The 7,500-nt window shown below is 47.0% G+C and overlaps 23 non-coding genes and 3 pseudogenes across 23 annotated transcripts in view; all 26 read left to right on the top strand.

The window, feature by feature from the left end:
- Positions 1–86, top strand: part of LOC146225447 (5S ribosomal RNA) — a 119-nt gene extending 33 nt beyond the window's left edge. The window contains exon 1 of the ribosomal RNA XR_014748019.1: positions 1–86. This exon is cut by the window's left edge and continues 33 nt beyond it. This is a non-coding gene — a ribosomal RNA (5S ribosomal RNA).
- A 172-nt stretch (positions 87–258) lies between these two features.
- On the top strand, positions 259–377 carry LOC146225446 (5S ribosomal RNA). Its single transcript, XR_014748018.1, has one exon. It is a non-coding gene; the product is annotated as a 5S ribosomal RNA (ribosomal RNA).
- A 170-nt stretch (positions 378–547) lies between these two features.
- LOC146225445 (5S ribosomal RNA) lies at positions 548–666 on the top strand. The gene has a single exon (XR_014748016.1). It is a non-coding gene; the product is annotated as a 5S ribosomal RNA (ribosomal RNA).
- Positions 667–878: 212 nt separating this feature from the next.
- LOC146225444 (5S ribosomal RNA) lies at positions 879–997 on the top strand. Its single transcript, XR_014748015.1, has one exon. It is a non-coding gene; the product is annotated as a 5S ribosomal RNA (ribosomal RNA).
- Positions 998–1,173: 176 nt separating this feature from the next.
- LOC146225443 (5S ribosomal RNA) lies at positions 1,174–1,292 on the top strand. The gene has a single exon (XR_014748014.1). It is a non-coding gene; the product is annotated as a 5S ribosomal RNA (ribosomal RNA).
- Positions 1,293–1,462: 170 nt separating this feature from the next.
- Positions 1,463–1,581, top strand: LOC146225442 (5S ribosomal RNA). The gene has a single exon (XR_014748013.1). It is a non-coding gene; the product is annotated as a 5S ribosomal RNA (ribosomal RNA).
- Positions 1,582–1,755: 174 nt separating this feature from the next.
- Positions 1,756–1,874, top strand: LOC146225441 (5S ribosomal RNA; annotated as a pseudogene).
- Positions 1,875–2,046: 172 nt separating this feature from the next.
- LOC146225440 (5S ribosomal RNA) lies at positions 2,047–2,165 on the top strand. The gene has a single exon (XR_014748012.1). It is a non-coding gene; the product is annotated as a 5S ribosomal RNA (ribosomal RNA).
- A 174-nt stretch (positions 2,166–2,339) lies between these two features.
- LOC146225439 (5S ribosomal RNA) lies at positions 2,340–2,458 on the top strand (annotated as a pseudogene).
- A 244-nt stretch (positions 2,459–2,702) lies between these two features.
- LOC146225438 (5S ribosomal RNA) lies at positions 2,703–2,821 on the top strand. The gene has a single exon (XR_014748011.1). It is a non-coding gene; the product is annotated as a 5S ribosomal RNA (ribosomal RNA).
- Positions 2,822–2,997: 176 nt separating this feature from the next.
- On the top strand, positions 2,998–3,116 carry LOC146225437 (5S ribosomal RNA). The gene has a single exon (XR_014748010.1). It is a non-coding gene; the product is annotated as a 5S ribosomal RNA (ribosomal RNA).
- A 172-nt stretch (positions 3,117–3,288) lies between these two features.
- On the top strand, positions 3,289–3,407 carry LOC146225436 (5S ribosomal RNA). The gene has a single exon (XR_014748009.1). It is a non-coding gene; the product is annotated as a 5S ribosomal RNA (ribosomal RNA).
- A 174-nt stretch (positions 3,408–3,581) lies between these two features.
- LOC146225435 (5S ribosomal RNA) lies at positions 3,582–3,700 on the top strand (annotated as a pseudogene).
- Positions 3,701–3,962: 262 nt separating this feature from the next.
- Positions 3,963–4,081, top strand: LOC146225434 (5S ribosomal RNA). Its single transcript, XR_014748008.1, has one exon. It is a non-coding gene; the product is annotated as a 5S ribosomal RNA (ribosomal RNA).
- Positions 4,082–4,251: 170 nt separating this feature from the next.
- LOC146225433 (5S ribosomal RNA) lies at positions 4,252–4,370 on the top strand. The gene has a single exon (XR_014748007.1). It is a non-coding gene; the product is annotated as a 5S ribosomal RNA (ribosomal RNA).
- A 178-nt stretch (positions 4,371–4,548) lies between these two features.
- On the top strand, positions 4,549–4,667 carry LOC146225432 (5S ribosomal RNA). Its single transcript, XR_014748005.1, has one exon. It is a non-coding gene; the product is annotated as a 5S ribosomal RNA (ribosomal RNA).
- A 172-nt stretch (positions 4,668–4,839) lies between these two features.
- On the top strand, positions 4,840–4,958 carry LOC146225431 (5S ribosomal RNA). The gene has a single exon (XR_014748004.1). It is a non-coding gene; the product is annotated as a 5S ribosomal RNA (ribosomal RNA).
- A 172-nt stretch (positions 4,959–5,130) lies between these two features.
- On the top strand, positions 5,131–5,249 carry LOC146225430 (5S ribosomal RNA). The gene has a single exon (XR_014748003.1). It is a non-coding gene; the product is annotated as a 5S ribosomal RNA (ribosomal RNA).
- A 170-nt stretch (positions 5,250–5,419) lies between these two features.
- Positions 5,420–5,538, top strand: LOC146225429 (5S ribosomal RNA). The gene has a single exon (XR_014749614.1). It is a non-coding gene; the product is annotated as a 5S ribosomal RNA (ribosomal RNA).
- Positions 5,539–5,734: 196 nt separating this feature from the next.
- On the top strand, positions 5,735–5,853 carry LOC146225428 (5S ribosomal RNA). The gene has a single exon (XR_014748002.1). It is a non-coding gene; the product is annotated as a 5S ribosomal RNA (ribosomal RNA).
- Positions 5,854–6,029: 176 nt separating this feature from the next.
- Positions 6,030–6,148, top strand: LOC146225427 (5S ribosomal RNA). Its single transcript, XR_014748001.1, has one exon. It is a non-coding gene; the product is annotated as a 5S ribosomal RNA (ribosomal RNA).
- A 172-nt stretch (positions 6,149–6,320) lies between these two features.
- LOC146225426 (5S ribosomal RNA) lies at positions 6,321–6,439 on the top strand. The gene has a single exon (XR_014748000.1). It is a non-coding gene; the product is annotated as a 5S ribosomal RNA (ribosomal RNA).
- Positions 6,440–6,611: 172 nt separating this feature from the next.
- Positions 6,612–6,730, top strand: LOC146225425 (5S ribosomal RNA). The gene has a single exon (XR_014747999.1). It is a non-coding gene; the product is annotated as a 5S ribosomal RNA (ribosomal RNA).
- A 178-nt stretch (positions 6,731–6,908) lies between these two features.
- LOC146225424 (5S ribosomal RNA) lies at positions 6,909–7,027 on the top strand. The gene has a single exon (XR_014747998.1). It is a non-coding gene; the product is annotated as a 5S ribosomal RNA (ribosomal RNA).
- A 182-nt stretch (positions 7,028–7,209) lies between these two features.
- LOC146225423 (5S ribosomal RNA) lies at positions 7,210–7,328 on the top strand. Its single transcript, XR_014747997.1, has one exon. It is a non-coding gene; the product is annotated as a 5S ribosomal RNA (ribosomal RNA).
- A 168-nt stretch (positions 7,329–7,496) lies between these two features.
- Positions 7,497–7,500, top strand: part of LOC146225422 (5S ribosomal RNA) — a 119-nt gene continuing 115 nt past the window's right edge. The window contains exon 1 of the ribosomal RNA XR_014747996.1: positions 7,497–7,500. This exon is cut by the window's right edge and continues 115 nt beyond it. This is a non-coding gene — a ribosomal RNA (5S ribosomal RNA).

Genomic DNA, 7,500 nt, shown 5'->3' with positions numbered 1-7,500 from the left:
CTCGTCTGATCTCGGAAGCTAAGCAGGGTCGGGCCTGGTTAGTACTTGGATGGGAGACCGCCTGGGAATACCAGGTGCTGTATGCTCTTTTGCTCATTCACTTAGAAACTGAAATCTTGCAATATGCACAAGTAGTCCTTCATGAAAGGGGCTGGAAGCTGTTTTCATTTTGACACGAGAGAGAGAGAGAGAGACCACCTTGCATTGTCAATTGCTAAATCTGTATATGGATAAGTAGCCTATGGTTGTCAACTTATTTCGTACGGCCATACCAGCCTGGCAACGCCCGATCTCGTCTGATCTCGGAAGCTAAGCAGGGTCGGGCCTGGTTAGTACTTGGATGGGAGACCGCCTGGGAATACCAGGTGCTGTATGCTCTTTTGCTCATTCACTTAGAAACTGAAATCTTGCAATATGCACAAGTAGTCCTTCATGAAAGGGGCTGGAAGCTGTTTTCATTTTGACACGAGAGAGAGAGAGAGACTACCTTGCATTGTCAATTGCTAAATCTGTATATGGATAAGTAGCCTATGGTTGTCAACTTATTTCGTACGGCCATACCAGCCTGGCAACGCCCGATCTCGTCTGATCTCGGAAGCTAAGCAGGGTCGGGCCTGGTTAGTACTTGGATGGGAGACCGCCTGGGAATACCAGGTGCTGTATGCTCTTTTGCTCATTCACTTAGAAACTGACATCTTGCAATATGCACAAGTAGTCCTTCATGAAAGGGGCTGGAAGCTGTTTTCATTTTGACACGAGAGAGAGAGAGAGAGAGAGAGAGAGAGAGAGAGAGAGAGAGAGAGAGAGAGAGAGACTACCTTGCATTGTCAATTGCTAAATCTGTATATGGATAAGTAGCCTATGGTTGTCAACTTATTTCGTACGGCCATACCAGCCTGGCAACGCCCGATCTCGTCTGATCTCGGAAGCTAAGCAGGGTCGGGCCTGGTTAGTACTTGGATGGGAGACCGCCTGGGAATACCAGGTGCTGTATGCTCTTTTGCTCATTCACTTAGAAACTGACATCTTGCAATATGCACAAGTAGTCCTTCATGAAAGGGGCTGGAAGCTGTTTTCATTTTGACACGAGAGAGAGAGAGAGAGAGAGACTACCTTGCATTGTCAATTGCTAAATCTGTATATGGATAAGTAGCATATGGTTGTCAACTTATTTCGTACGGCCATACCAGCCTGGCAACGCCCGATCTCGTCTGATCTCGGAAGCTAAGCAGGGTCGGGCCTGGTTAGTACTTGGATGGGAGACCGCCTGGGAATACCAGGTGCTGTATGCTCTTTTGCTCATTCACTTAGAAACTGAAATCTTGCAATATGCACAAGTAGTCCTTCATGAAAGGGGCTGGAAGCTGTTTTCATTTTGACACAAGAGAGAGAGAGAGACCACCTTGCATTGTCAATTGCTAAATCTGTATATGGATAAGTAGCCTATGGTTGTCAACTTATTTCGTACGGCCATACCAGCCTGGCAACGCCCGATCTCGTCTGATCTCGGAAGCTAAGCAGGGTCGGGCCTGGTTAGTACTTGGATGGGAGACCGCCTGGGAATACCAGGTGCTGTATGCTCTTTTGCTCATTCACTTAGAAACTGACATCTTGCAATATGCACAAGTAGTCCTTCATGAAAGGGGCTGGAAGCTGTTTTCATTTTGACACGAGAGAGAGAGAGAGAGAGACTACCTTGCATTGTCAATTGCTAAATCTGTATATGGATAAGTAGCCTTTGGTTGTCAACTTATTTGGTACGGCCATACCAGCCTGGCAACGCCCGATCTCGTCTGATCTCGGAAGCTAAGCAGGGTCGGGCCTGGTTAGTACTTGGATGGGAGACCGCCTGGGAATACCAGGTGCTGTCTGCTCTTTTGCTCATTCACTTAGAAACTGAAATCTTGCAATATGCACAAGTAGTCCTTCATGAAAGGGGCTGGAAGCTGTTTTCATTTTGACACGAGAGAGAGAGAGAGAGACCACCTTGCATTGTCAATTGCTAAATCTGTATATGGATAAGTAGCCTATGGTTGTCAACTTATTTCGTACGGCCATACCAGCCTGGCAACGCCCGATCTCGTCTGATCTCGGAAGCTAAGCAGGGTCGGGCCTGGTTAGTACTTGGATGGGAGACCGCCTGGGAATACCAGGTGCTGTATGCTCTTTTGCTCATTCACTTAGAAACTGACATCTTGCAATATGCACAAGTAGTCCTTCATGAAAGGGGCTGGAAGCTGTTTTCATTTTGACACGAGAGAGAGAGAGAGAGAGACTACCTTGCATTGTCAATTGCTAAATCTGTATATGGATAAGTAGCCTTTGGTTGTCAACTTATTTGGTACGGCCATACCAGCCTGGCAACGCCCGATCTCGTCTGATCTCGGAAGCTAAGCAGGGTCGGGCCTGGTTAGTACTTGGATGGGAGACCGCCTGGGAATACCAGGTGCTGTCTGCTCTTTTGCTCATTCACTTAGAAACTGAAATCTTGCAATATGCACAAGTAGTCCTTCATGAAAGGGGCTGGAAGCTGTTTTCATTTTGACACGAGAGAGAGAGAGAGAGAGAGAGAGAGAGAGAGAGAGAGAGAGAGAGAGAGAGAGAGAGAGAGAGAGAGAGAGAGAGAGAGAGAGAGAGACTACCTTGCATTGTCAATTGCTAAATCTGTATATGGATAAGTAGCCTATGGTTGTCAACTTATTTCGTACGGCCATACCAGCCTGGCAACGCCCGATCTCGTCTGATCTCGGAAGCTAAGCAGGGTCGGGCCTGGTTAGTACTTGGATGGGAGACCGCCTGGGAATACCAGGTGCTGTATGCTCTTTTGCTCATTCACTTAGAAACTGACATCTTGCAATATGCACAAGTAGTCCTTCATGAAAGGGGCTGGAAGCTGTTTTCATTTTGACACGAGAGAGAGAGAGAGAGAGAGACTACCTTGCATTGTCAATTGCTAAATCTGTATATGGATAAGTAGCATATGGTTGTCAACTTATTTCGTACGGCCATACCAGCCTGGCAACGCCCGATCTCGTCTGATCTCGGAAGCTAAGCAGGGTCGGGCCTGGTTAGTACTTGGATGGGAGACCGCCTGGGAATACCAGGTGCTGTATGCTCTTTTGCTCATTCACTTAGAAACTGAAATCTTGCAATATGCACAAGTAGTCCTTCATGAAAGGGGCTGGAAGCTGTTTTCATTTTGACACGAGAGAGAGAGAGAGAGACCACCTTGCATTGTCAATTGCTAAATCTGTATATGGATAAGTAGCCTATGGTTGTCAACTTATTTCGTACGGCCATACCAGCCTGGCAACGCCCGATCTCGTCTGATCTCGGAAGCTAAGCAGGGTCGGGCCTGGTTAGTACTTGGATGGGAGACCGCCTGGGAATACCAGGTGCTGTATGCTCTTTTGCTCATTCACTTAGAAACTGACATCTTGCAATATGCACAAGTAGTCCTTCATGAAAGGGGCTGGAAGCTGTTTTCATTTTGACACGAGAGAGAGAGAGAGAGAGACTACCTTGCATTGTCAATTGCTAAATCTGTATATGGATAAGTAGCCTTTGGTTGTCAACTTATTTGGTACGGCCATACCAGCCTGGCAACGCCCGATCTCGTCTGATCTCGGAAGCTAAGCAGGGTCGGGCCTGGTTAGTACTTGGATGGGAGACCGCCTGGGAATACCAGGTGCTGTCTGCTCTTTTGCTCATTCACTTAGAAACTGAAATCTTGCAATATGCACAAGTAGTCCTTCATGAAAGGGGCTGGAAGCTGTTTTCATTTTGACACGAGAGAGAGAGAGAGAGAGAGAGAGAGAGAGAGAGAGAGAGAGAGAGAGAGAGAGAGAGAGAGAGAGAGAGAGAGAGAGAGAGAGAGAGAGAGAGAGAGAGAGAGAGACTACCTTGCATTGTCAATTGCTAAATCTGTATATGGATAAGTAGCCTATGGTTGTCAACTTATTTCGTACGGCCATACCAGCCTGGCAACGCCCGATCTCGTCTGATCTCGGAAGCTAAGCAGGGTCGGGCCTGGTTAGTACTTGGATGGGAGACCGCCTGGGAATACCAGGTGCTGTATGCTCTTTTGCTCATTCACTTAGAAACTGAAATCTTGCAATATGCACAAGTAGTCCTTCATGAAAGGGGCTGGAAGCTGTTTTCATTTTGACACGAGAGAGAGAGAGAGACTACCTTGCATTGTCAATTGCTAAATCTGTATATGGATAAGTAGCCTATGGTTGTCAACTTATTTCGTACGGCCATACCAGCCTGGCAACGCCCGATCTCGTCTGATCTCGGAAGCTAAGCAGGGTCGGGCCTGGTTAGTACTTGGATGGGAGACCGCCTGGGAATACCAGGTGCTGTATGCTCTTTTGCTCATTCACTTAGAAACTGACATCTTGCAATATGCACAAGTAGTCCTTCATGAAAGGGGCTGGAAGCTGTTTTCATTTTGACACGAGAGAGAGAGAGAGAGAGAGAGACTACCTTGCATTGTCAATTGCTAAATCTGTATATGGATAAGTAGCCTATGGTTGTCAACTTATTTCGTACGGCCATACCAGCCTGGCAACGCCCGATCTCGTCTGATCTCGGAAGCTAAGCAGGGTCGGGCCTGGTTAGTACTTGGATGGGAGACCGCCTGGGAATACCAGGTGCTGTATGCTCTTTTGCTCATTCACTTAGAAACTGAAATCTTGCAATATGCACAAGTAGTCCTTCATGAAAGGGGCTGGAAGCTGTTTTCATTTTGACACGAGAGAGAGAGAGAGAGACCACCTTGCATTGTCAATTGCTAAATCTCTATATGGATAAGTAGCCTATGGTTGTCAACTTATTTCGTACGGCCATACCAGCCTGGCAACGCCCGATCTCGTCTGATCTCGGAAGCTAAGCAGGGTCGGGCCTGGTTAGTACTTGGATGGGAGACCGCCTGGGAATACCAGGTGCTGTATGCTCTTTTGCTCATTCACTTAGAAACTGAAATCTTGCAATATGCACAAGTAGTCCTTCATGAAAGGGGCTGGAAGCTGTTTTCATTTTGACACGAGAGAGAGAGAGAGAGACCACCTTGCATTGTCAATTGCTAAATCTGTATATGGATAAGTAGCCTATGGTTGTCAACTTATTTCGTACGGCCATACCAGCCTGGCAACGCCCGATCTCGTCTGATCTCGGAAGCTAAGCAGGGTCGGGCCTGGTTAGTACTTGGATGGGAGACCGCCTGGGAATACCAGGTGCTGTATGCTCTTTTGCTCATTCACTTAGAAACTGAAATCTTGCAATATGCACAAGTAGTCCTTCATGAAAGGGGCTGGAAGCTGTTTTCATTTTGACACGAGAGAGAGAGAGAGACTACCTTGCATTGTCAATTGCTAAATCTGTATATGGATAAGTAGCCTATGGTTGTCAACTTATTTCGTACGGCCATACCAGCCTGGCAACGCCTGATCTCGTCTGATCTCGGAAGCTAAGCAGGGTCGGGCCTGGTTAGTACTTGGATGGGAGACCGCCTGGGAATACCAGGTGCTGTATGCTCTTTTGCTCATTCACTTAGAAACTGACATCTTGCAATATGCACAAGTAGTCCTTCATGAAAGGGGCTGGAAGCTGTTTTCATTTTGACACGAGAGAGAGAGAGAGAGAGAGAGAGAGAGAGAGAGAGAGAGACTACCTTGCATTGTCAATTGCTAAATCTGTATATGGATAAGTAGCCTATGGTTGTCAACTTATTTCGTACGGCCATACCAGCCTGGCAACGCCCGATCTCGTCTGATCTCGGAAGCTAAGCAGGGTCGGGCCTGGTTAGTACTTGGATGGGAGACCGCCTGGGAATACCAGGTGCTGTATGCTCTTTTGCTCATTCACTTAGAAACTGACATCTTGCAATATGCACAAGTAGTCCTTCATGAAAGGGGCTGGAAGCTGTTTTCATTTTGACACGAGAGAGAGAGAGAGAGAGAGACTACCTTGCATTGTCAATTGCTAAATCTGTATATGGATAAGTAGCCTATGGTTGTCAACTTATTTCGTACGGCCATACCAGCCTGGCAACGCCCGATCTCGTCTGATCTCGGAAGCTAAGCAGGGTCGGGCCTGGTTAGTACTTGGATGGGAGACCGCCTGGGAATACCAGGTGCTGTATGCTCTTTTGCTCATTCACTTAGAAACTGACATCTTGCAATATGCACAAGTAGTCCTTCATGAAAGGGGCTGGAAGCTGTTTTCATTTTGACACGAGAGAGAGAGAGAGAGACCACCTTGCATTGTCAATTGCTAAATCTCTATATGGATAAGTAGCCTATGGTTGTCAACTTATTTCGTACGGCCATACCAGCCTGGCAACGCCCGATCTCGTCTGATCTCGGAAGCTAAGCAGGGTCGGGCCTGGTTAGTACTTGGATGGGAGACCGCCTGGGAATACCAGGTGCTGTATGCTCTTTTGCTCATTCACTTAGAAACTGAAATCTTGCAATATGCACAAGTAGTCCTTCATGAAAGGGGCTGGAAGCTGTTTTCATTTTGACACGAGAGAGAGAGAGAGAGACCACCTTGCATTGTCAATTGCTAAATCTGTATATGGATAAGTAGCCTATGGTTGTCAACTTATTTCGTACGGCCATACCAGCCTGGCAACGCCCGATCTCGTCTGATCTCGGAAGCTAAGCAGGGTCGGGCCTGGTTAGTACTTGGATGGGAGACCGCCTGGGAATACCAGGTGCTGTATGCTCTTTTGCTCATTCACTTAGAAACTGAAATCTTGCAATATGCACAAGTAGTCCTTCATGAAAGGGGCTGGAAGCTGTTTTCATTTTGACACGAGAGAGAGAGAGAGAGAGAGAGACTACCTTGCATTGTCAATTGCTAAATCTGTATATGGATAAGTAGCCTATGGTTGTCAACTTATTTCGTACGGCCATACCAGCCTGGCAACGCCCGATCTCGTCTGATCTCGGAAGCTAAGCAGGGTCGGGCCTGGTTAGTACTTGGATGGGAGACCGCCTGGGAATACCAGGTGCTGTATGCTCTTTTGCTCATTCACTTAGAAACTGACATCTTGCAATATGCACAAGTAGTCCTTCATGAAAGGGGCTGGAAGCTGTTTTCATTTTGACACGAGAGAGAGAGAGAGAGAGAGAGAGAGACTACCTTGCATTGTCAATTGCTAAATCTGTATATGGATAAGTAGCCTATGGTTGTCAACTTATTTCGTACGGCCATACCAGCCTGGCAACGCCCGATCTCGTCTGATCTCGGAAGCTAAGCAGGGTCGGGCCTGGTTAGTACTTGGATGGGAGACCGCCTGGGAATACCAGGTGCTGTATGCTCTTTTGCTCATTCACTTAGAAACTGAAATCTTGCAATATGCACAAGTAGTCCTTCATGAAAGGGGCTGGAAGCTGTTTTCATTTTGACACGAGAGAGAGAGAGACCACCTTGCATTGTCAATTGCTAAATCTGTATATGGATAAGTAGCCTATGGTTGTCAACTTATTTCGT

This window comes from Hypomesus nipponensis, chromosome 25 (genome assembly GCF_054491055.1).
Source record: "Hypomesus nipponensis isolate SF chromosome 25, ASM5449105v1, whole genome shotgun sequence".
NCBI lineage: Eukaryota > Metazoa > Chordata > Actinopteri > Osmeriformes > Osmeridae > Hypomesus > Hypomesus nipponensis.
The sequence above is the reverse complement of the archived record's forward strand: the minus strand, read 5'-3'. Positions and strand labels throughout refer to the sequence as shown.